Source organism: Ranitomeya variabilis, chromosome 3 (genome assembly GCF_051348905.1).
Source record: "Ranitomeya variabilis isolate aRanVar5 chromosome 3, aRanVar5.hap1, whole genome shotgun sequence".
In the NCBI taxonomy this organism is placed as follows: Eukaryota; Metazoa; Chordata; class Amphibia; order Anura; family Dendrobatidae; genus Ranitomeya; species Ranitomeya variabilis.
In genome coordinates this window covers 700,567,795-700,594,595 of record NC_135234.1, presented here as the reverse complement: position 1 = coordinate 700,594,595, position 26,801 = coordinate 700,567,795, and the positions used below count along the sequence as shown (strand labels likewise).

The following is a 26,801-nucleotide window of genomic DNA, read 5'->3' as shown; positions in this document are numbered from 1 at the left end:
TTGGGCAAAAAAGGCGCAAAATAACTGCCCATGAATTGAGGAAAATCAAGCGTGAAGCTACCAAGATGCCATTTGCCACCAGTTTTGCCATATTTCAGAGCTGCAACGTAACAAAAAGCACAAGGTATGCAATACTCAGGGACATGGCCAAGGTAAGGAAGGTTGAAAAACGGCCACCTTTGAACAAGAAACATAAGATAAAACGTCAAGACTGGGCCAAGAAATATCTTAAGACTGACTTTTCAAAGGTTTTATGGACTGATGAAATGAGAGTGACTCTTGATGGGCCAGATGGATGGGCCAGAGGCTGGATCAGTAAAGGGCAGAGAGCTCCACTCCGACTCAGACGCCAGCAAGGTGGAGGTGGAGGTACTGGTATGGGCTGGTATCATCAAAGATGAACTTGTGGGACCTTTTCGGGTTGAGGATGAAGTGAAGCTCAACTCCCAGACCTACTGCCAGTTTCTGGAAGACAACTTCTTCAAGCAGTGGTACAGGAAGAAGTCGCTATCGTTCAAGAAAACCATGATTTTCATTCAGGACAATGCTCCATCACATGCCTCCAACTACTCCACATCGTGGCTGGCCAGTAAAGGTCTCAAAGAAGAAAAAATAATGACATGGCCCCCTTGTTCACCTGATCTGAACCCCATAGAGAACCTGTGGTCCCTCATAAAATGTGAGATCTACAGGGAGGGAAAACAGTCCACCTCTCGGAACAGTGTCTGGGAGGCTGTGGTGGCTGCTGCACGCAATGTTGATCGTAAACAGATCAAGCAACTGACAGAATCTATGGATGGAGGCTGTTGAGTGTCATCATAAAGAAAGGTGGCTATATTGGTCACGAATTTTTGGGGGTTTTGTTTTAGCATGCCAGAAATGTTTATTTCTAAATTTTGTGCAGTTATATTGGTTTACCTGGTGAAAATAAACAAGTGAGATGGGAATATATTTGTTTTTTATTAAGTTGCCGAATAATTCTGCACAGTAATAGTTACCTGCACAAACAGATATCCTCCTAAGATAGCCAAATCTAAAAAAACCACTCCAACTTCCAAAAATATTAAGCTTTGATATTTAGTCTTTTGGGTTGATTGAGAACACAGTTGTTGATCAATAATAAAAATAATCCTCTAAAATACAACTTGCCTAATAATTCTGCACACAGTGTAGTATAATGTAGCCCCCTCATAGAGTATGATGCAATCACCCCTCATAGAATATAAATATAATACAGCCCCCCCATAGAATATAATGTAGCCCCGAACAGGATATAATACAGCCCACCTCCTTATAGAATATAATGTAAGTAAATCAAACTTCTGTGAAATCAAACTGTCCACTTAGGAAGCAACACTGATTGTCAATCAATTTCACATGCTGTTGTGCAAATGGAATAGACAGCAGATGGAAATTATTGGCAATTATCAAGACACACTCAATAAAGGAGTGGTTCTGCAGGTGGGGACCACAGACCACATCTCAGTACCAATGCTTTCTGGCTGATGTTTTGGTCACTTTTGAATATTGTTTGTGCTTTCACACTAGTGGTAGCATGAGACGGACTCTACAACCCACACAAGTGGCTCAGGTAGTGCAGCTCATCCAGGATGGCACATCAATGTGAGCTGTGGCAAGAAGGTTTGCTGTGTCTGTCAGCGTAGTGTCCAGAGGCTGGAGGCGCTACCAGGAGACAGGCGTACACCAGGAGACGTGGAGGCGGCCATAGGAGGGCAACAACCCAGCAGGAGGACCGCTACCTCTACCTTTGTGCAAGGATGAACAGGAGGAGCACTGCCAGAGCCCTGCAAAATGACCTCCAGCAGGCCACAAATGTGCAGGTGTCTGCACAAACGGTTAGAAACCAACTCCATGAGGATGGTCTGAGTGCCCGACGTCCCCAGATGGGGGTTGTGCTCACAGCCCAACACCGTGCAGGACGCTTGGCATTTGACACAGAACACCAGGATTGGCAAATTCGCCACTGGTGCCCTGTGCTCTTCACAGATGAAAGCAGGTTCACACTGAGCACATATGACAGACATGGCAGAGTCTGGAGACGCCGTGGAGAGCGATCTGCTGCCTGCAACCTCCTTCAGCATGACCGGTTTGGCAGTGGGTCAGTAATGGTGTGAGGTGGCATTTCTTTGGAGGGCCGCACAGCCCTCCATGTGCTCGCCAGAGGTAGCCTAACTGCTATTAGGTATCGAGATGAGATCCTCAGACCCCTTGTGAGACCATATGCTGGTGCGGTTGGCCCTGGGTTCCTCCTAATGCAGGACAATGCCAGACCTCCTGTGGCTGGAGTGTGTTAGCAGTACCTGCAGAATGAAGGCATTGAAGCTATGGACTGGCCCGCCCGTTCCCCAGACCTGAATCCGATTGAACACTGGGACATCATGTCTCGCTCCATCCACCAACGTCACGTTGCACCACAGACTGTCCAGGAGTTGGCGGATGCTTTAGTCCAGGTCTGGGAGGAGATCCCTCAGGAGACCATCTGCCGCCTCATCAGTAGCATGCCCAGGCGTTGTAGGGAGATCATACAGGCACGTGGAGGCCACACATGCACTACTGAGCATCATTTCCTTGTCTTGAGGCATGTCCACTGACGTTGGATCAGCCTGTAATTTGATTTTCCACTTTGATTTTGAGCATCATTCCAACTCCAGACCTCCATATTATATTAGTTGTGATTTACATTGATCATTTTTAGGTTTTATTGTTCTCAACGCTTTCCACTATATACTGAATAAAGATTTACAACTGGAATATTTCATTCAGTGATATCTAGGATGTGGGATTTTAGTGTTCTCTTTATTTTTTTGAGCAGTGTATAAAAAAAAGTGTCCAGAATATAAAGATAATTGTTACAGAAATGAGAACAACATTTTTAAAAATGTATTTTGGTGCTCCTTTGTGGTCATAAAAAAAGCAAAAAAATGGGAAAAATATTTCCTTTATTTCCCAACTGATATCACCTGATATCGGCAAAAAAAATAAAAAATTAAGCTCCATGTATCACAAAAAAAAAAAAATACGGTAGGTGTAAAAAATATTTAGCTATTTGAACGCAAAATATTTTTATAGCTATTTAAACCGCAAGCATAAAAAAAAAATGAAAATCTGCCTGGTCAAGAATTGGAGGTCCTAACAGCCTTAACGTTATCCCGGCCCCTCGTTTATCTCTGCATTGTACTGTACATTTTTGTAGCGGTTTCTCGACTTCTCCCCAATCCTCTTCGTCTCCTTTCACACATCAGTTTTTTGCCATCAGTCACAATCCGTCGAATTTTGAAAAAATGGATCCGTCGCAGATTGTGAAAAACTGATCCGACGGATCCGTTTTTTTGCCATATCCGACTAGCTGATCCGGCTAATTGGATCCTAAAAAAATCGGAGCACGATCAGTTTAAAAAAAATGGAATCTGTCGCAGGATTCCGTCATTTGACGGATCCGGTGCCATAGGCTTCCATTCTAGCAAACAACGGATGGTGATGGATCCGTCGCTGTCCGTTTTTTCAACGGACACAAAAAAAGTTACTTTGTCTGTCTCCGGCCGCCGGACAGACGATTTTTTACGGATCCGGTGAGCGACGGATGAAACGTGAGGCCATCTGTCGCAATCCATCTCTAATACAAGTCTATGAGAAAAAAAACGATCCGGCGGCATCAGTCGCTGGATCCGTTTTTTTTCAAAATTCAATGGATTGCAACTGATGGCAAAAAACTGATGTGTGAAAGGGGCCTTAGAGTCCGCAGCGCCACATCTATAGGTGTGCTAACGCCACACACATCACACCCGCTGCCGGCCAGACGAGCATTAGCAGACATTCTGTGACCTTTATTAGTTTTGCATCATGAAGATGAGACATCACTGACAACATTACACCAATGTTTAGTTTCGGAGAGGACGAGAGAAGAACATTGATCCCTTTTCATTCAAGTAAAATGTCTAGCCGGTGACATCAGTGTGAAGCCGAGCAGCTCACTAGTCAGTGGGAATGGAGCCAAGAGCGTGGAGAGATATGGCGGGGGCCGCGCGTGCCCTGCGATATCGGGACAGATGAATCAACTGCGCAAATTAAAGGAATGTTACTGTATTTCCTGTGTTAACGCTGAAAGCTGATTTTGGTGGTGGAGGGGCGGATTTGTAAGGAGAAGGTCACACTGGGGAGTTCTGAGATCTTCAACCACCACTGACTTCAGAAGAAAAGATTATGTTTTCCGAAAACCGCACCATTCTTGTCTCCATTAGCTATGTCATTCGATCTGTCACCAGATTTCATAATATACATTATTGCATACATTATTAACCCCTTCCTACCCCATGATGTATTATTATTTCATGGAGTAACTGTATATGTATAGATCGGGCTCAGGAGCTGAGCCTGCTCCATGCCAGGAACGTGCGGGCTGTGTAATACACTCAGTACCTTCATCTTAACAGCAGTGATTGAAGTATGTAGTACAAATGATCAAACAGGTTCAGGTAGTGGCGCACTGCCAATGGCGGCTGGCCTCGCGCCTGCTATGAGGCGCGTGAGCTGGAGGGGGGGCCCGGTACCAGTTCCTGCTCCGGGTCCCCTCTCCGCCCGTCATCTCAAGAAATGATGATGGAGCACAGAACGATCAAGATGTCACTTGTATCTCAAAATCATATCAATAAAAACGCTAGTTCACCTCACCAAAAACAAGGCCTCATACAGCTCCATCGACAGTCAACAGAACAGTAAAAGTATTACATGTTGGATATTGAAATCAATGTACTGACTGTGTAATGTGCTGGGTCCTCCAGAGAGGCTCTCTGTAGCTCTCACAAATTAAAGGGAATCTGTCATCCGGTTTTTACTTCCTAATCTGAAACAAGTATAATGTAGAGACAGGGCCCCTGATTCCAGCCATGTGTAACTAATTAGGTTGCTTGCAGTAGTTTTATTAGCAGGATATTATCACTAATGATATAGTAAACCTGCTGCCTTATAATCCTCCATATTCATCATCTCTGTATAACCCTGCCCACACCACTGATTTGCAGCTTTCTGCCTATGCACAGTGTACACATGAAGCAGCCAATCAGTGGTTTAGGAAGGGTTATACAGTGCACAGCATACAGAGAACTGCTAGATTTGTAACAGAGAAAACGGATTTGATCAAAACTGCAACATGCAGCCCAGTAAGTGACATATAGCTGGAATCAGGGTCTATGCCCCATACCTCATGCAGCTGTCAGATGGGGTAGAAAAGTTGGTGATAAGATTCCCTTTAATGGACATCCTGAATCACAGACTCTCCTTTATTAAAGGGGTTGTCCAAGACACACAGGCAACAATAATGTACTAATATATCCTCACCCCCATAGCGCCGAGTCGTTCCAGGATCAGTTCTGTTTACAATGGCTGCAGGCGTCAGTCCGTATACAGCAGGTATCAGTCACTGAGGCCATGGGTGACAATCCCAGTTATGTACATTAGTGACCATACTAATAAGACATTTCTCTAACTGTGAGAAACAATACAAAGCAAAATCCTACAACAAATCCTACTACACCTGCACGTTACACAACGCCGCTGCCACAAATGGCCAGCGCTATTTCTGAGAGTGAACAATGATGTAGTCAGGGAAGAATGTCTGCTATGGTCGATGTGCTGTGGAGAAGCCTCGCTCTAAAGACGTCATGTTCTGGTAAATGGTTAAGGAGCGGTTCAATGAAGACAAAATAGAAGTGCGCACCGAAGATACACGAGAATGGAGCGGCTGCCAGACTAGTCACTTAGTCAATGCTTAGGTATTCAGCAGGATGTGACCGGCAGGTGAGCGCTCCAACACCGCAGCAGGCTGTTATCACCATGGATGATGTGCGTCACCCGGCTGTCACTCTCTGCCTCCATAGAAGCTCACAGGGAAGTGGCCACACATGGATGAAAGAGCCTCCACTATGGAGGGCTAGAATTTACCTGCCTTCTGGAGACACAGCGTCTGCTCTGCCGTCTACAAAGACTATTGCACTGTATATAGTGCCAAGCTTATCCATTACCTATCTGTCACACATCGTTGTCTCAAGCACCGCCAATGTGACTGATCTAGGGCTTCATTTGTTGCATTAGATGTGCTTGAGATATAACACATCAAATACCTGGACTGGCTAGGGGACTAATGATTGTGAAGTCAAGAGAGCGTTTCAAAGAGTTTAAAGCAGCACTGGAGTTGAGCTACTAAGCCAAGTTCCCCGCCCCTAGTCTTTTACTTACCAGTCACCATCTTCATCTGTTCTCAGCGCCGTTCCCATCGGTCTCCACCAGTTTGTGACCAGTGTTTGCTGGGTGATCCAGATGTCACAACTCACTGTAAGTCTACGAGGCAGAACGAGGATCTTATAGACTTACACTGAGAGCTTGTGATCGTTACCTCTGACTTCCGGTCACTCAGAAGTTTCAGTTACAAGATGGTGCTGGGTGACCAGAGTGACACTGGGAAGAGCTGAAGACAAGACTATGGTCGTTGACTTTACATTACTGGCACCAATCCAGGGCTGAAATAAAAAGAAACGCTGGAATGTTGCTTAAAAAAAATAAAGAATGGGTCATTGACTTGCAGAAAATGATGAAAAGAATGCAAAAAGATAGCATCCTCTGGTATTTTTTTCTATTTCTCCCCATATTCCCTCCCTGTAGTAAAATACCAGCAGCGGTCTTCTGCTCTTCCCGGCGCCGCTCCAGTCCAGCGCCGCCATCTTGTCACCACAATTTCTGAGTGACTGGAAGTCAGAGATAAAGGTCACAAGCTCTTAATGCAAGTCAATGTGCCCCTGGTTCTGGCCTCATAGACTTACATTGAGTTGTGACTTCCGGCAAAGAGTGGAACGAGCCGGCAAGTCACAAACTGCAGAAGACTGACCAGGGCCGAGCCGAGAACAGCAGAAGATCGCAACTGATGAGTGTAATACTACAGGCAGGGAACAAACATTAGTGATACCACTATGGCTGTGAAAAAAAAACAAAAAACATGATGAAGTGGTGCTTTAAAGAAGCAGTTACCGTAATTGTCTTTTTATTGCCAACCTGTGTAAAGGTATATGTAATGTAGTGTAAGTGTGGCAATTTACTCACTGATAGCTGTCAGGGTTGCAGACCGTACAGAAAATCCTGAACAGGCTGCAAAAATAGGGCACTTTTTTTTCCTGTCCGTAAAAAAATTTGAGGCATTTGAAAATTATACAAATAAATCTGACTGTAATTATTATTTTACAGTTTACAGTGAATGTAGCTAATGTTTTCTTATCAGAATTATGGGCTGCAGACATGTATCACAATTATTTGTTACGGGTTTCCAATGTGTCTGTAAAACAATGTCTGTCCATGATTTTTTGATAAGCCATCCAGAAAAAATAAAAAGTTGGCAACCCTGATCGCCGTCTTCCCCGATTTCCAGCACCGCTCTGGTCCTCTTCTGGGTCACGTGACAGATATTCCAAGTTGCAGCCTTACACTGTGCTCTATGTCTGAGGCTGCAAGTTGGAATATCTGTCACGTGACCCAGAAGAGGACCAGAGCGGCGCTGGAAATCGGGGAATATGGCGATCGGTGAGTATTAGTGATGAGCGAGTGTACTCGTTTGCTCGGGTGGTCTTTGAGTATTTGTGACTGCTTGGAGATTTAGTTTTTGTTGACACAGCTGAATGATTTACAGCTACTAGCCAGGATGAGTACATGTGGGAGTTGCCTGGTTGCTAGGGAATCCCCACATGTAATCAAGCTGTCTACTAGCTGTAAATCATTCAGCTGCAGCGATGAAAACTAAATCTCCGAGCAGTCACAAATACTCGGAGACCACCCGAGCAACGAGTATACTCGCTCATCACTAGTGAGTATATTAACTCAGTGAGGCCACGTTCAGTATTTGGTCAGTATTTTACCTTAGGATTTGTAAGCCAAAACCAGGAGTGGGTGATAAATACAGAAGTGGTGACGTGTTCCTATTATACTTTTCCTCCGACTGTTCCACTCCTGGTTTTGGCTTACAAATACTGAGGTAAAATACTCTCCAAATACTGAACGTGTGAACGTGGCCTTAGGCTACGTTCACATTTGCGGTCTGCGCCGCAGCGTCGCCGCATGCGTCATGCGCCCCTATATTTAACATGGGGGCGCATGGACATGCGTTGCACTTGCGTTTTGCGACGCATGCGTCACTGCGGCGAACGCGTCCGGGCGCAGAGGACGCAGCAAGTTGCATTTTTGCTGCGTCCAAAATCAACCAAAAAAAGGACGCATGCGGCGCAAAACGCAGCGTTTTGCATGCGTTTTGCTGCGTTTTTGTTTGCGTTGTGCGTTGCGTCGCCGACGCTGCGGCGCACAACGCGAATGTGAACGTAGCCTTACACAGGTTTAAGCAACAAAAGGTTTTGTGACACTCTCTACACTACCTGCACATAATAGGAAGAGGAAGCCATCGCCTGTTGCCACCAGATTTCTGAGGCAGGTGATCAAAAACTCCTCAGTGACTGCAAAAGACATGAAGCAAGATTTAATGGCAGCAGGCAATTAGGTTTTAGTTTGCACAGTAAAGAGCATAGTAAACATTGAAGGTCTCCACAGCAGCCTCACAGTACAGCTTTATAGCACAGCCTTACAGTACAGCCATACAGCAGCCTTATAGCACAGCCTTAGGCTATGTGCACACGTTGCGGATTTTGCTGCGGGTCCGCAGCAGCTTTCCATGCGTTTACAGTACAATGGAAAACTCAATCCGCAGTGCCCATGCTGTGGAAAAAAACGCGCGCAAACGCTGCGGGTTACATTCCGCAGCATATCAATTCTTTGTGCGGATTCCGCTGCGGTTTACACTTGCTCCTCTATAGGAATCCGCAGGTGTAAAACCGCAGGTGGAATCCGCACAAATTCTGCATAAAAACCGCCGTAAATCTGCGGTAAATCCGCAGGTAAAACTCAGTGCCTTTTACCTGCGGATTTCTAAAATCTGCTGCGGAAAAATCCACAGAGCTCCTTTCTACGTGTGCACATACCCTTACAGCGCAGCATCACAGTGCAGCATCACAGTGCAGCCTTACAGTACAGCCTTACAGCACAGCCTTACAGTGCAGCCTTACAGTACAGCCTTACAGCGCACCCTTATACCACAGCCTTACAGTGCAATCTTATTACAGGGCAGCCTTACAGCACAGCCTTACAGAACAGCCTTACACCACAGCCTTACAGTACAGCCTTACAGCACAGCATCACAGTGCAGCATCACAGTGCAGCCTTACAGCACAGCCTTACAGCACAGCCTTACAGTGCAGCCTTACAGTACAGCCATACAGCGCAGCCTTATACCACAGCCTTACAGTGCAGTCTTATTACAGGGCAGCCTTACAGCACAGCCTTACAGTACAGCCTTATAGCACAGCCTTACAGTACAGCCGTACAGCACAGCCTTATACCACAGCCTTACAGTGCAGTCTTATTACAGGGCAGCCTTACAGTGCAGCCTTACAGCACAGCCTTATAGCACAGCCTTACAGTACAGCCGTACAGCACAGCCTTATAGCACAGCCTTACAGTGCAGTCTTATTACAGTGCAGCCTTACAGCGCAGCCTTACGGTTCAGCCTTACAGCACAGCCTTACAGTACAGCTGTACAGCACAGCCTTATAGCACAGCCTTACAGTGCAGTCTTATTACAGTGCAGCCTTACAGTGCAGCCTTACAGTTCAGCCTTACAGTGCAGCCTTACAGTACAGCCATACAGCACAGCCTTATAGCAGCCTTACAGTGCAGTCTTATTACAGTGCAGCCTTACAGTACAGCAGCCTTATAGCACAGCCTTACAGTACAGCCGTACAGTGCAGTCTTATTACAGTGCAGCATTACAGCGCAGCCTTACAGTACAGCCTTACGGTGCAGTCTTAATACAGTGCAGCCTTACAGCGCAGCCTTACAGTGCAGCCTTACAGCACAGCCTTACAGTGCAGCCTTACAGAACAGCAGCCTCACAGTACAGCCTTACAGTGCAGCCTTACAGTGCAGCCTTGCAGAGCAGCAGCCTTACAGTACAGCCTTACAGAACAGCAGCCTTACAGCATAGCCTTACAGTGCAGTCTTATTACAAGTGCAGCCTTACAGCACAGCCTTACAGTGCAGCCTTACAGTACAGCCTTACAGTGCAGCCTTACAGTGCAGCAGCCTTACAGAGCAGCAGCCTTACAGTACAGCCTTACAGCACAGCCTTACAGCACAGCCTTATAGCACACCCTTACAGTACAGCTGTACAGCGCAGCCTTACAGCACAGCATTACAGTGCAGCCTTACAGAACAGCAGCCTTAAAGCACAGCCTTACAGTGCAGTCTTATTACAGTACAGCCTTACAGCACAGCCTTACACCACAGCCTTATAGCACACCCTTACAGTACAGCTGTACAGCACAGCCTTACAGCACAGCATTACAGTGCAGCCTTACAGAACAGCAGCCTTACAGCACAGCCTTACAGTGCAGTCTTATTACAGTGCAGCCTTACAGCACAGCCTTACAGAGCAGCAGCCTTACAGTGCAGCCTTACAGCACAGCCTTACAGTGCAGTCTTATTACAGTGCAGCCTTACAGCACAGCCTTACAGAGCAGCAGCCTTACAGTACAGCCTTACAGCGCAGCCTTAGGCTACTTTCACGCTTTCGTCTTTTTGCCTCCGTCGCACTCCATCGTTATGGCAAAAAACGGATCCTGCAAATGTGCCCGCAGGATCCGTTTTTTTGCCATACACTTTAATGGACGGATTGCGACGGATGGCCACACGTCGCATCCGTCGTTGCGACAGATGCGTTGTGTTTTAGCGGTCCGTCGTGACAAAAAATTTGTTCAATGTAACGTTTTTTGTCCGTCGGATCCGCCATTTCCGACCGCGCATGTGCGGCTGGAACTCCGCCCCCTCCTCCCCGCTCATCACAATGGGCAGCGGATGCATTGTAAAACTGCATCCGCTGCCCACGTTGTGCAAAATTTAGCACAACGTCCGTCGGTACATCGGGCCAATGGTTTGCGACGTCCCCGTACCGACGGATTTGTGAAAGTAGCCTTACAGTGCAGCCTTACAGAACAGCAGCCTTACAGCACAGCCTTACAGTGCAGTCTTATTACAGTGCAGCCTTAGGCCGGTTTCACATTAGCGTTTTGAGGAGCTGCGGACGGCTGCGGACTTCCTCTGTGAAGCCCCGCCCTCGGCCGCCCCTTCGCCACTAGCTCCGCCTACTTCTGCATGCAGCCTGCGTACCTATATTTAACATTAGGTACGCAGGTCGTGCCGCTGTATGCGGATGCTTCCGCATGCGTCGTTTTGACGATGTGGCGACCAGCGTAGGACGCAGCTTGTAGCAATTTTTTTTTCTACGCATCGTCAAAACGACACATGCGGAAGCATCCGCATACAGCCCCACGACCTGCGTACCTAATGTTAAAGATGGGTACGCAGGCTGCATGCAGAAGTAGGCGGAGCTAGCGGCCGATGGCGGGGCTTCACGGAGGAAGTCCGCAGCCCTCCGCAGCTCCTCAAAACGCTAGTGTGAAACTAGCCTTACAGCGCAGCCTTACAGAACAGCAGCCTTACAGCGCAGCCTTACAGCACAGCCTTACAGTACAGCCTTACAGTACAGCCTTACAGTGCAGCCTTATTACAGTGCAGCCTTACAGCACAGCCTTACAGTGCAGTCTTATTACAGTGCAGCCTTACAGTACACACTTACAGCACAGCCTTACAGTTCAGCCTTACAACGCAGCCTTATCGCTCAGCCTAACAGTACAGCCGTACAGCGCAGCCTTATAGCACAGGCTTACAGTGCAGTCTTATTACAGTGCAGCCTTACAGTGCAGCCTTACAGTACAGCCTTATAGCACAGCTTTACAGCACAGCCTTACAGTACAGCACAGCTTTATAGCAGCCTTACAGTGCAGTCTTATTACAGTGCAGACTTACAGCGCAGCCTTACAGCACAGCCTTCCAGTACAGCCTTACAGAACAGCCGTACAGCGCAGCCTTATAGCACAGCCTTACAGTGCAGTCTTACAGTACAGCCTTACAGCGCAGCCTTACAGCACAGCCTTACAGTACAGCAGCCTTACAGTGCAGCCTTACAGTAGTCTTACAGCACAGCCTTACAGTACAGCCGTACAGCGCAGCCTTATAGCACAGCCTTACAGTGCAGTCTTATTACAGTACAGCCTTACAGTACAGCCTTACAGCACAGCCTTACAGTACAGCCTTATAGCACAGCCTTACAGTGCAGTCTTATTACAGCTCAGCCTTACAGTACAGCCTTACAGTGCAGCCTTACAGTACATACAGAACAGCAGCCTTACAGCACAGCCTTACAGTACAGCCTTACAATGCAGCCTTACAGAACAGCAGCATTACAGTGAAGCCTTACATAACAGCAGCCTTACAGCACAGCCTTACAGCGCAGCCTTATAGCACAGCCTTACAGTACAGCCGTACAGCGCAGCCTTATAGCACAGCCTTACAGTGCAGTCTTATTGCAGTGCAGCCTTACAGCGCAGCCTTACAGCACAGCCTTACAGCACAGCCTCACATTACAGCCTTACAGCGCAGCCTTACAGAAAAGCAGCCTTACAGCACAGCCTTATTACAGTGCAGCCTTACAGCACAGCCTTACAGCACAGCCTTACAGAACAGCAGCATTACAGCACAGCCTTACAGCACAGCCTTACAGTGCAGTCTTATTACAGTGCAGCCTTACAGCGCAGCCTTACAGCGCAGCCTTACAGCGCAGCCTTATAGTGCAGCCTTACAGCGCAGCCTTACAGCAAAGCCTTACAGCAAAGCCTTACAGTGCAGCCTTACAGAACAGCAGCCTTACAGCGCAGTCTTACAGCACAGCCTTACAGCGCAGCCTTACAGTACAGCCTTACAGAACAGCAGCCTTACAGCGCAGCCTTACAGTACAGCCTTACAGAATAGCAGCCTTACAGTTCAGCCTTACAGCGCAGCCTTACAGCGCAGCCTTACAGCGCAGCCTTACAGCACAGCCTTACAGAACAGCAGCCTTACAGCGCAGCCTAAGGCCATGTTCACACTTTGTGGTTTTTACCGCGGATCCGCAGCTTTTTGATGCTGCGGGTCCGCAGCAATTTCCATTGCGTTTACATTAACATGTAAACCCTATGGAAACCGCAAACCGCAGTGCACATGCTGCGGGAAAAACCGCGCAGAAACGCAGCGGTTTACAACCTGCAGCATGTCACTTCTTTGTGCAGAATCGCTGCGATTCTGCAACCATAGAAATGCATTGAACCGCTTACTTCCCGCATGGGGCTGTGCCCACGTTGCGGGAAATAAGCGGATAATGTGCAGGTGGTACCCGGGGTGGAGGAGAGGAGACTCTCCTCCAGGCCCTGGGAACCATATTAGTGTGTAAAAAAAAGAATTAAAATAAAAAATCATGTTATACTCACCTCTCAGCGCTGCACGCGGCCGGCCGGTCAGAGTTGCTGTGCGAACAGGACCTGTGGTGACGTTGCGGTCACATGACCGTGACGTCACGAAGGGTCCTTCTCGCACATCATCTTTGGAACCGGACCGCCGGGTGCAGCGCCGAGGAGATCGGGACGTCAGAGGGTGAGTATATAAACTTTTTTTTTTTATTTTAACATTACTATTGATATTGCTGCATATGCAGCATCAATAGTATAGGCGGAAACCCGCAGCGGAAACCGCGGAACAAACCGCGATAAATCTGCAGGGATAACCGCAGCGGTTTTGCCCTGCAGATTTATCAAATCCGCTGCGGGAGAACCCGCAGAGGTCACCCGCAAAGTGTGAACATGGCCTAAGGCTTCATTCACACTTGTATCGGTACGGGGCCGTCGCAATACGTCGGCCCGACGTACTGATGTACGTTGTGAAAATTGTGCACAACGTGGGCAGCAGATGCAGTTTTTCCACTCATCCGCTGCCCATTCTATGTCCCGGGGAGGAGGGGGCGGAGTTCCGGCCTCGCATGTGCGGTTGGAAATGGCGGACGCGACGTACGAAAAAACATTACATTGAATGCTTTTTCGTGCCGACGGTCCGCCAAAGCACGACGCATCCAGTGCACGACGGACGCGACGTATGGCCATACGTCGCGATCTGTCAGCAATACAAGTCTATGGGAAAAAAAAACGCATCCTGCGGGCACATTTGCAGGATGCGTTTTTTCCCCAAAACGACGCATTGCGACGGATCTCACACGACGCAAGTGTGAAAGAGGCCTTACAGTGCAGCCTTACAGTACAGCCTTAGAGCGCAACCTTACAGCGCAGCCTTACAGCGCAGCCATCACCATTGTATCTTATAACATGGCCATACACCCTTATTACCAGCATTGATCTGCATCTCCTTGAAGCAGTGAATTTTATTGACTGATGACAGCAACCAGATATATTGACACCTGAGTATGCGCTAACATTTTATTACACAATGGATAAGCTGTCTTTACTTTTTAATATGTTAGATATTTTGTTCCAGAAAATGAAATCTCATTCCATTCACACATCCTGTCCTAATTCTGCTTAGAAAATCACAGGCCCCCCACTCTGCGCCTCCCGTCTGATGGCACACACAGCGCATCAATATTTACAGTACTTGTCACTCTTTTGGACCGAAAATTCACATTCTTTCCTATAAAATCAGACATTTCAGTGCCAAAGTGGGTGTTAGATGTCAAAACACAGTTTAATACGGAATACTGGAGGCTTAAAGATGTGCTGCCAAAATAATTTAATTGAAGAATGATAGGCACATCAGAGAGAATGATAAGAGAAACTGTTTTTGGACTGTTGGCGCCACTGCCGACCTCTGTCATCACAACAGCTGCATGACCTGACTATTGAAGGAGATCACAACACAAAACCAATGCTGCAGTAATCCGCCTCACTGCCAAGAGAGCGACAATATTTGCAATAGTGCCCTGCAGCGCCAGGACCACCGACAGCAACAAGATTACAGACGTTTATAATTTTGTGGTTTACCTAATAAACAAGGATAATAAACACTGTACTGTGATATTAGTGTTTATTATCCTTGTACTGTGACATCACTGTTTATTATCCCTGTACTGTGACATCACTGTGTTTATTATTCTCTGTACTGTGACATCACTGCGTATATTATCCCTGTAATTTAGATTGTGAGCCCCAATGGGGACAGTGATGATGATGTCTGTAAAGCGCTGTGGAATTAATGGCGCTATATGGGTACAGTCACACAACCGCATAACACGGATGACTGCTATTTGAGGTTTTATCGGACAGCACTCGGCCCAATGTTATACTATGGAGCAGTGCTGATCTGTGATGCAGAATGAGAAAACAATCGCAGCACGATGTGAGTGGATCCCAAGTCTATGGGTGAAAGTGAACCATCGGACTGCACTCAGATGTCAATTCCTTGAGAAAGCACTATGGACTAAACATGCAAAACATGTGCTGGGGGCCATTATCTGCTGTGTGACCACTCCGTCCTCTCCTCATATGCTTGGGTAAGGCTAGGGTCACATTGCGTTAGGGCAATCTGTTTAGCGCTAAGCGCTAGCGGATTGCGCTAACGCAATGTCTTTTTCGGGGTCGCGTTAAACGTCCCCGCTAGCGCAGATCCCCGATCTGCGAGAGCGAGGAACGGACCTCGGGCGCGCCGCGGACGCTGCAAGCAGCGTCCGAGGCGCGCTACAAAAGACCGGCACATCGCTAGCGCGTGCCGAAAATGACACGCGCTAGCAATGCGCTTTAACATTGCGGGCAATGGGAGCGCTAACGGACGCGGTGCACGCCGTTAAGTTCCCCGTGCAACGCTGTCCGTTAGCGCTCAGCCATAAACGCAATGTGACCCTAGCCTAAGATGCCTCCTATGCATGGACTCTGGCTGGCTCTCCCCTTATTAAGGACCATAACGTGCCCCCCACATATGAGCAGTCGGATGTCCTATAATCCTGTATGGTTCCTGTATTACGCTCCTCCCCACTAATGAGGCTGTAGAGATTTGTGCCTGATGTACTGAATGTGATGGATGGGGGGCTCTACGGTCTGTTCTTTCTGCGTCTTTTTTTAATATGTTTGAGGAGTTGTTGGTTATATTAAATTAAACTAATAAAGATTTGTCCACCTATTTGAAACATATACTGTCTGCTTTCTCCTTCTTGCCATATATGAAGGGCTGTGTATGTGGGGGGGGGGCTGTGTATGTGGGGGGGCCGTGTATGTGGGGGGCCGTGTATGTGGGGGGGGCTGTGTATGTGGGGGGGGCTGTGTATGTGGGGGGCCGTGTATGTGGGGGGCCGTGTATGTGGGGGGGGCTGTGTATGTGGGGGGGCTGTGTATGGGGGGGGCTGTGTATGTGGTGGGGGGCCGTGTATGTGGGGGGCCGTGTATGTGGGGGCTGTGTATGTGGGGGGCCGTGTATGTGGGGGGCCGTGTATGTGGGGGGCCGTGTATGTGGGGGCTGTGTAGTGGGGGGCCGTGTATGTGGGGGGCCGTGTATGTGGGGGGCTGTGTATGTGGGGGGCAGTACATAGGTACAGACTGAGGCTGAAATTCAGTCCTGGCATTTGAAATCACACAGGCCCATGTTGTCCCCGTCCAACCAGATGGGATATATTACTAATAATACCCTGGATGAAGGAAAGGAAGATTTTCTACAAGCCCAATATTTCTAATGATTCCCGTGGCTGCTGGGGTAAGTGATGGAGTCAGCAACTTTGTGCTCCATCACAACTCTTATCAGTATGGGGGTCTGAAGAAACCGTTTCTGCTAACAACGTAGCAGACAAGGCGGCCCATGACCAGACAGGCCCTTCTGGCATCTGCCACAATTGCCAGATGACCAGTCCAGCCCTGGCTGTACATGTGTGGTAGATGTATATGTGTGTGTGTGTGTGGGGGGGCTGTATATGTAGATGGCTGTATATATCGGGGGCTGTACATGTGAGGGGCTGTATATGTAGAAGGCTGTATATATGGGGGGCTGCACATGTATGGGGGGCTGTATATGTAGAAGGCTGTATATATAGGGGGCTGTACATGTGCGGGGGGGCTGTATATGTGGGGGGCTGTATATGTAGAAGACTGTATATGTGGGGGCTGTACATGTGCGGGGGGCTGTACATGTAGGGGGCTGTACATGTGCGGGGGGCTGTACATGTGCGGGGGCTGTATATGTAGAAGGCTGTATACATAGAAGGCTGTACATGTGCGGGGGCTGTATATATGGGGGCTGTATACATAGGCTGTACATGTGCGGGGGCTGTATATGCGGGGGCTGTACATGTGCGGGGGCTGTATACATAGGCTGTACATGTGCGGGGGCTGTATACGTAGGCTGTACATGTGCGGGGGCTGTATACATAGGCTGTACATGTGCGGGGGCTGTATACATAGGCTGTACATGTGCGGGGGCTGTATACATAGGCTGTACATGTGCGGGGGCTGTATACATAGGCTGTACATGTGCGGGGGCTGTATATGCGGGGGCTGTATACATAGGCTGTACATGTGCGGGGGCTGTATACATAGGCTGTACATGTGCGGGGGCTGTATACATAGGCTGTACATGTGCGGGGGCTGTATATGCGGGGGCTGTATACATAGGCTGTACATGTGCGGGGGCTGTATACATAGGCTGTACATGTGCGGGGGCTGTATACATAGGCTGTACATGTGCGGGGGCTGTATACATAGGCTGTACATGTGCGGGGGCTGTATACATAGGCTGTACATGTGCGGGGGCTGTATATGCGGGGGCTGTATACATAGGCTGTACATGTGCGGGGGCTGTATACATAGGCTGTACATGTGCGGGGGCTGTATACATAGGCTGTACATGTGCGGGGGCTGTATACATAGGCTGTACATGTGCGGGGGCTGTATAGCTCGGGCTACTCCTCCCTGCCCCCGTGCTGCTCAGTGATGGCTGCTCGGACGTCAGCGGCCGCTGTGTTTGTACAGGGAGCAGCGGCTTCTCCTGATCACAATGCTGGCGTCAGGCTGTCTCCTCTCCTCCTCCTCCTCCCCGATCTATCACTCTCTGCCGATATGTCCGGACCTCCATCCACAGCCTGCACGGCCCGGGCTGCACCGCTCTCCACAGGAGCTTCCAGCATCAACTACTCCTCATAGAAAGGGAGGCTCTGGTTCCTCGTGGGACTACAACTCCCAGCATGTCATAGCTCTGGCTGCTCGTGGGACTACAACTCCCAGCAAGTCATATCGAATCACTTGCACTAAAGCAACTAGCGCCCAGCTGCGACACTGATACCACACTGGCCACTGTGGGACTACAAGTCACAGAAGAGGGTAGTAGTTTATCCCGCATGTGCTGCAGACTCGGGACCCTTCCCCTACCCCAGCCGGGCTGCACACGTGCGGGGGGCAGTATACACGGGGGCAGTATACACGGAGGCAGTATACACGGGGGCAGTATACACGGAGGCAGTATACACGGAGGCAGTATACACGGGGGCAGTATACACGGGGGCAGTATACACGGGGGCAGTATACACGGGGGCAGTATACACGGAGGCAGTATACACGGAGGCAGTATACACGGGGGCACTGCACACAGAGGCAGTATACACGGAGGCAGTATACACGGAGGCACTGCACACAGAGGCAGTATACACGGAGGCACTGCACACAGAGGCAGTATACACAGAGGCAGTATACACGGGGCCAGTATACACGGAGGCAGTATACACGGGGGCAGTATACACGGGGGCACTGCACACAGAGGCAGTATACACGGGGGCAGTATACACGGGGGCACTGCTGTATTAGGAGGAGGGCGCCCACGTCCTGCAGACACCAGTGCTCCGTCTGCTGCTGGGCCATCCGGAACCAGCCTAACGAGGTGATTCCACAGCGCTGCGGAGTCAGCCAGACTTTAACCCTATCCTGCCCAGCGCCAGGCTGTCACCTCCATGTGTGACCCCGCACCGTATGGCTGGCACATGGGACACGAAGCCGCGGTCCTACCTGTGCTTCTGTGGCCCGGGCCGGTCACTGCTGGTCCCTGGCCAGTCACTGTTGGTCCCTGGTCGCCTGTGCATGTGAAACAACGAAGGAAGCAGCAGGAGGAGGAGGAGGAGCGGGAAGAACAGAGCACAGGGCGAGGCGGCAGTCAGGCTGGAGCCGCTCAGGCTGCTGTCAGGAGCATTACTGCGCACAGCTGGCAGCGGCCCAGGACACGTCTCCCACACACTGCTGCCACCGCACTGCTGCCTGCCGGGCACCGGGACCGGGCTAGTGGCGGCTGCAGGTGATGGAGGTCACACTGGCTGCAGGACAAACGTTATATGTGACTTTATGGCGGCCAGGTGGTGAGGGGGCACTGGTCAGTCCTCTCCGCACAACACTGCGCCAGAAAGACAAACTATTCTCACCACAGAATAATTCTCACTCAGAATCCAGATGAAATCCGTTTGCAGACCACTGCCACCAGTCACCGTCCGGCTGCCACCATTCACCGTCCGGCTGCCACCATTCACCGTCCGGCTGCCACCATTCACCGTCAGGCTGCCACCAGTCACCGTCAGGCTGCCACCAGTCACCGTTCGGCGGCCACTAGTCACAGTCCGGCCGCCACCATTCACCGTCCGGTTGCCACCATTCACCGTCAGGCTGCCACCAGTCACCGTCCGGCCGGCCCCAGTCACAGTCCGGTGGCCACCATTCACAGTCCGGTGGCCACCAATCACAGTCTGGCCGCCACCATTCACAGTCCGTTTGCCACCATTCACAGTCCGTTTGCCACCATTCACAGTCCGTTTGCCACCATTCACAGTCCGGTTGCCACCATTCACAGTCCGGCTGCCACCAGTCACCGTCCGGCTGCCACCAGTCACCGTCCGGCTGCCACCATTCACCGTCCGGCTGCCACCATTCACCGTCAGGCTGCCACCAGTCACCGTCAGGCTGCCACCAGTCACCGTTCGGCGGCCACTAGTCACAGTCCGGCCGCCACCATTCACCGTCCGGTTGCCACCATTCACCGTCAGGCTGCCACCAGTCACCGTCCGGCCGCCACCAGTCACCGTCCGGCCGGCCCCAGTCACAGTCCGGCGGCCACCATTCACAGTCCGGTGGCCACTAATCACAGTCTGGCCGCCACCATTCACAGTCCGGTTGCCACCATTCACAGTCCGGTTGCCACCATTCACAGTCCGGTTGCCACCATTCACAGTCCGGTTGCCACCATTCACAGTCAGGCTGCCACCATTCACAGTCAGGCTGCCACCATTCACAGTCAGGCTGCCACCAGTCACCGTCCGGCTGCCACCATTCACAGTCCGGTTGCCACCATTCACAGTCCGGTTGCCACCATTCACAGTCCGGCTGCCACCATTCACAGTCAGGCTGCCACCAGTCACCGTCCGGCTGCCACCATTTACAGTCCAGCTGCCAGCAGTCTGGCTGCCACCAGTCACAGTCTGCGCCATCCTCCGTAAGTCACGTGTTCTCACCCGAAAATTGTATGAAAAAAGGCAATGCGTGGATTCAATGGCATCTTTCACACTAATCACTGCCTACATTATCCACGTGCCATAAGGACGGAGACGATATTAGTTTTTCTTTTCACCATGGCCGTCTCGGGGCGAGTTAGGCTATGTGCACACGTTGCGGTTCCGCAGCAGTTTTCCATGTGGTGTACAGTACCATGTAAACCTATGGAAAACCAAATCCGCTGGGCACATGCTGTGGAAAAAAACGCGCGGAAACGCAGGGTTGTTTTTTCCGCAGCATGTCAATTCTTTGTGCGGATCTGCAGCGTTTCTGCACCCATTGACTTCCATTGTGTCAGGCCAATCCGCAGCAAAACCGCAGGTTTAAAAAAGATCTGCGGTTTTGCTGCTTAGTTGGGTGCGAGAAACGCTGCAGATCGGGAGGGGAAGAGTGTGGACGGAGACTGTGTGTGTGGGCAGAGACTGTGTGTGTGCCGTGAAGATGTGCGTGTCTGTGTGCGTGTGTTTGTGTGTGTCTACGGGGCTGTGTGTCTGTGTGCGTGAATCTGCGGGGCTGTGTGTGTCTGTGTGTGCAGGTCTGTATGCAGGCAGGCATCGTCCGATGGGACTACTAGTCCCATCCGGCTATGCCTGCTACAGTTACAGGTAGCCAGATGATGGGACAGTATAGTCCCTTCATCCGGCTACTGTGTTCAAGTGTACAAAAAAAACACATACACACATATATACACAGACAGTACATACAACATACAGAACATACAACATACAGTACATACAACATACAGAACATTCAATATACAGTACACACAACGTACAGTACATGCAACGTACACGTACATACAACATACAGAACATACAACATACAGTACATACAACATACAGAACATACAACATACAGTACATACAACATACAGAACATACAGTACACACAACATACAGTACATACAACGTACAGTACATACAACATACAGTACATACAACATACAGAACATACAGTACATACAACATACAGTACATACAAAATACAGTACATACTCACCAATCACCTTCATCCCGAAGCCATTGCTCACCTGTAAAAAATATTAAAATAATAAACAATATACTCCCTGATTCCCTGATGTGCAGAAATCCAATTAATACAAGTGTCCACGACGATCTCCCGTGGAGAGCTGCCACATCAGCTGATGTGACCGCTCTCCAGGGGCTCCGGCGTTACAATGACGGAAAGCTGCTGTGAGTATAGTTCATACTTTAACTTGTGGCTCTGCTGTGTGGGAAAATTCCCATGCAGCTTTGCCATAAAGTGAGAGCCTGAACTCAGGTAACCTTTTCAGCGATGCACTGCAGGAGCCATTGTCTCCTGTGTGTCACTGAAGGTTCTATAGAGCAGTGACATCACTCAATGTCACTGTTCTATAGGGGAGATCATCGTGAGACACTCGTTATTAATTGGACTGCGTTGGACAGGGAGTATACGGTTGGTTTATTATTTTTTATTTTTTGCAGGCGATCGAGGGCGTCACAGGAATTAGGCGTGTTTGTAAGTATGGTGAAATTAAGAATATTAAAATACTTATTTCCTGGCTGTGTCTCTTTTTTTTTAACTCTTTCACTACAATAGGATTAATAATGGATAGGTATCTTATTGACGCCTCTCCATTATTAACCCGGCTTAATGTCACCTTACAATACAAACGTGATATTAACCCCTTATTACCCCATATCCCACCGCTACACGGGAGTAGGAAAAGAGGGGCTAAGTGCCAGAATTAGCGCATCTTACAAATGCGCCGTTTCTGGGGCGGCTGGGTGCTGGTATTTGTAGCCGGGGGGGGGAAATATCCATGGCCCCTCTCTAGGCTATGAATATCAGCCCGCAGCTGTCTGCGTAGCCTTTCTGGCTATAAAATATAAGGGGACCCCACATTATTTTTTTGGACGGGGTCCCCCTATTTTAATAGCCAGTAAAGGCTACGTAGACAGCTGCAGGCTGATATTCATAGCCTGGGAAGGGGCCATGGGTATTACCCCATTCCCAGGCTACAAATATAATGCCGTCGGCTTTCCCTCTCTGGCGCAGAAAATTGCGTGGGAGCCCACGCCATTTTTTTCCTGTTTTTTTTTTTTAATTAAACATTAAACATCCGTCACCCTCCACTCCCCTCCCTGCTAAGTTTATCAATGCTTCAATAAAGGATTGGATTTTACCTGCCCGGTGAGTGCGTTCCTCTCTTCTTATACATTTGGATATTTATCGTCTTGTTTTCCTTGGATACTGCACCACTGGAGCTGCCGTGTGGGACTCTCAGCATTATTTTTGTTTGTTATGCTAGGTGGTTAGCTTGGCTGCAGCTGTGCGGAGGTGATCTCTTTTTTCTTTTTCTCTGGACAGATCTATCTGTCTATTTATCCCATTTCTATCTATCTATCTATCTATCTATCTATCTATCTATCTATCTATCTATCTATCTATCTATCTATCATCTGTAATGGAGTGTGGGTTGGACAAATGTAAAAGACGAGGTTAGACAAGAAATGACATCACAAATCGGTTTCAGGATACGTAAGATATTTTGATGACTTTTTTTTCCTTTTTTTTGGGGGGGGGAGCACTTTGTTTTTCTGTACAGTATGTACTCAATAGTAAAATGTATATTGTGAAAGATTGGACAGACGTGGAGATGCTAAATACATTACGCCTTTTATTATTTTAATTTCTTTCTCTTTATTTATAGGGACAACAGGGTTGATTCAATATTTTATTTTTTTTAACTTTTCTTTGTTACTTTTATTCTTTAGTGCCCTTCGTGCACAAGAACCTTGGTCGATCGCTTGTATTATAGGCTGCAGTACAGCTTTTATGGCCTTAATTGTAAGCAGGCTGGAATTCGGTGTGTCCTCTTCATTAAGAGGCTCCCGCTTCTGAATTCATTAGGTGCCCATTTTGCCCTGGAGGTGTCAAAAAAAGCAAATGTCCACCAGCCCATTATATGGTCCCACCCATTTCTGCAAAACTCCTCCAACTTTTTTTTAACCATCTCATAAATTAAGGAAAAATCAAGATCTCAAATTATGTTGAAATAAGGCGTGCACCATCATTTCCAACTTTTTTTTTTTTTTTACATCTTATAGCCAACATGTAGTGAGAATATAAAAAAGAAGAAAAAATGCCAGGAAAAACTTCACAACTTTTTATTTATCCATTTTTTTATTTATTTATTTCGCTTTGTGTGAAACATTGCTTCTCCCAGCTAGAAAGTGCCGATGAACCCTATCAATGCCAGTCTGTTACTTTCTTTGTGCAGTCTGACAACAGTTTTTGGACATGTTAACATTAAGATAATATGGCGACAAAAGTAAAATGCGGCTTGTGATTAATCTTAGGCTCTGTAAACATTGCTCTCTGAGCTTTTATTGAGGTTTCTACAACTTTTAAAGGCAGGAATACAGCTGTATGCAGCGATATTTTCCCTGACACAATTCTGTTACTTTGGCGGACCCCATTATCAGTCAGTTGGCTCTGTCTGTCACCGTTTGGACCCATCGTACGACAGATTTTACACCTCATGGCTTTCATTTATAACAATGTGAACAACACTTTATGTGTTATAATGTCCAAAAGTCATATCCATGATGGAAAGGTAAAAAAAGAGTGTAAGCCAAGAGTCACATTTCCATAGCTACAAGGGAGCAGTTAGGCTGCTTTCACACATCAGGTTTTTCGCCGCAGTGCCGGATCCGGCTTATTTTGTAGAAACCTGATGAGACGGATCCGTTTTTCAGCCGGATCAGGTGTCCGGATCCGGCGAGAAACCGGATCCGTCCCATCCGGTTACCATCCGTTTCGTCCGGTTTTCTATCCGTTTTTTTACGGATCCGGCTTGTATAAACGCCCCCTGAAAGGCTAAAAAGGTGATTGGCCCGCTGAAAACTATATATACAGTGTTCCTAAAGCCCATCTGTGAGGTTGGAGAGGAGCAAGATGCAGAGCAAGATGGACGGCATTATTGCGAAGATTCTGCAGAACAATGTGGATTTCATCGTGGAGGCGAATCGATTGAAAGCAATTGTTATTGAGGAGCAAGAGAGACAGCGTGTCATGCGTCTGCGCCGACGCCGTTTGTGGATCCACCCCATCACGGCACAGAGAATGACCCGGGGAGTCTTTTCCACTTTGTATATGGAGCTTCGAGGTGACCCTGACAAGTTTTTCAGCTATGTGCGGATGAAAGCTGAGAACTTTGATGTATTGGTGGAGCGGGTTGAACATCTGATAAGAAGGAGTGATACCTATTGCAGATTCTCGATTACCCCGGCCGAGCGTCTGATGGTCACTCTTCGGTAAGCATTCTTTTTGGATCTACTCTTGTAGGGCACTTTAGTTGATATTTTGAATTTGCAGTAATTTTTGCCTTGCTTTTGTTCACAGATTCCTAGCAACTGGTGAATCCCTGTCTTCACTACATTTTCAGTTCAGACTGGGCATTTCAACCATATCTGGAATAGTGAGGCACACTTGCCGTGCACTGTGGGGCTCTCTGCATGAAGAAAACATTCCACATCCCACAAAGCAGACATGGTTGGAAGTAGCTGACAGATTCCTGGAAGTGTGTCAGTTTCCCAATTGCTTGGGTGCAGTGGATGGGAAACACATCCGTATCGTGAAACCGGCTGGTTCTGGATCTCAGTTTTTCAACTATAAGAAGTACTTTTCCATCGTGCTGATGGCCATCACTGATGCGGATTACAAATTTGTAGCGGTGGATATTGAGGCGTATGGCCATTCTAATGATTCGCAAGTTTTCAAACTGTCTTCTATGGGGCGGCCTTTATATGGACAAACCTTTCAATTTCCCCCCCCAAGACCACTGCCTCAAACCTCTGAGCCACCAATGCCATTTGTATGTGTTGGGGATGAAGCTTTTCAGCTTTCCGAGCATCTTTTGAAACCCTACTCCAGCCGTGGTTTAAACAATACTGAAATAATTTTCAACTACCGACTCACACGTGTACGGAGAATGTTGGAGTGTGCGTTTGGGATCCTAACCGCCAAATGGAGAGTTCTCCTGACATCCATTAACTTGAAGACAGACACTGTGGATGAGGTAGTGAAAGCGTGTGTTGTCCTACACAATTATGTTATATCCAAGGAACAGCTTTCCATTGAGGACCACTCTGCCGAAACCACCTTGACGGATTATAGCAACCAAACATACAGAAGTTCTGCCACAGTTTCCAGAATACGGGATCACTTTGCAGAATATTTTATTTCACCCGAAGGAAGAATACACTGGCAGGATGAGAGAGTTTAAACACTTTGTATTTAACCTAGTAATAACTGTTACCTTTACCCATGTTGTGTACATATTTGGTTTTACCTTTTACCCATGTTGTGTACCTGTTTGGTTTTATCTTTTACCCATGTTGTGTACCTGTTTGGTTTTACCTTTTACCCATGTTGTGTACCTGTTTGGTTTTTACCTTTACCATGTTGTGTACCTGTTTGGTTTTACCTTTTAACCAAGATGTGCATCTGTTTGGGTTGTACCCAAAGTATTTTACCTTCTAACAATAAACCTTGTGTAACCAAATTGTTATTTGTCCCTAACGAATAAATACAAGATAGTTGTAAACAAAAAAGTTTTATTAAAATTTTTCTTTATCAACCAAACTTTTTTTTGAAACACAAAAAATAATGCAGCCTACATAACACTAAAGATTTTCGTACGTCGGGGTGGAGATACTGTTGGAGGGGCTGTCGGATAGGGACACTTCGACAGTGGGAGTGTGGAGAGAGGAATGTGTTGGTGGTGGGGAAGGATCAATAGGTAGTGGTGAAGGAGTGGAGAATGCAATTGAGCGGGTGGACAAGAAAGTGGGATTGGGGTTAGGAATTTGGTAGGATGGTGGGGTGTAGGTTATGTTTTGGGAGGATTGGGAGGCAGAAGGAGTGATGGGTGGAGAAGAGGGTTGGGAAGAGGGTGATAGAGGCTGTTGGAAGTGGGCAGGGAGAGGAGGCGAGGATGAAGTAGATGGGAAGTTGTAAGGGTCGGGATCATCATATGGGTGGGAAGGGGCACGGGTGGGAGGCTGGTAGTGTGGCTGGTGGGAAGGGGCACGGGCGTGAGGCTGGTAGTGTGACTGGTGGGGAGGGGCACGGGCGGGAGGCTGGTAGTGTGACTGGTGGGAAGGGGCACGGGAACGCTGGAAGTATTGTGGAGGTTGGGACGGGGCACGGGCACGATGTGGGTGATGTTGGTGGGATGGGTCACGGTCTGGTTGGCGGTACGGGTCAGGAGGA

The 26,801-nt window shown here is 48.3% G+C and overlaps 1 protein-coding gene across 1 annotated transcript in view; it reads right to left on the bottom strand.

Moving 5' to 3' along the window:
- The window catches only part of SMAD9 (SMAD family member 9), a 36,267-nt gene extending 17,096 nt beyond the window's left edge, over nucleotides 1-19,171 (bottom strand). Inside the window, exon 1 of the mRNA XM_077298199.1 lies at nucleotides 19,014-19,171. The gene's annotated coding sequence lies outside the window, so the exon portion shown is untranslated. The remainder of the gene's footprint in view (nucleotides 1-19,013) is intronic.
- Nucleotides 19,172-26,801: the final 7,630 nt, after the last annotated feature.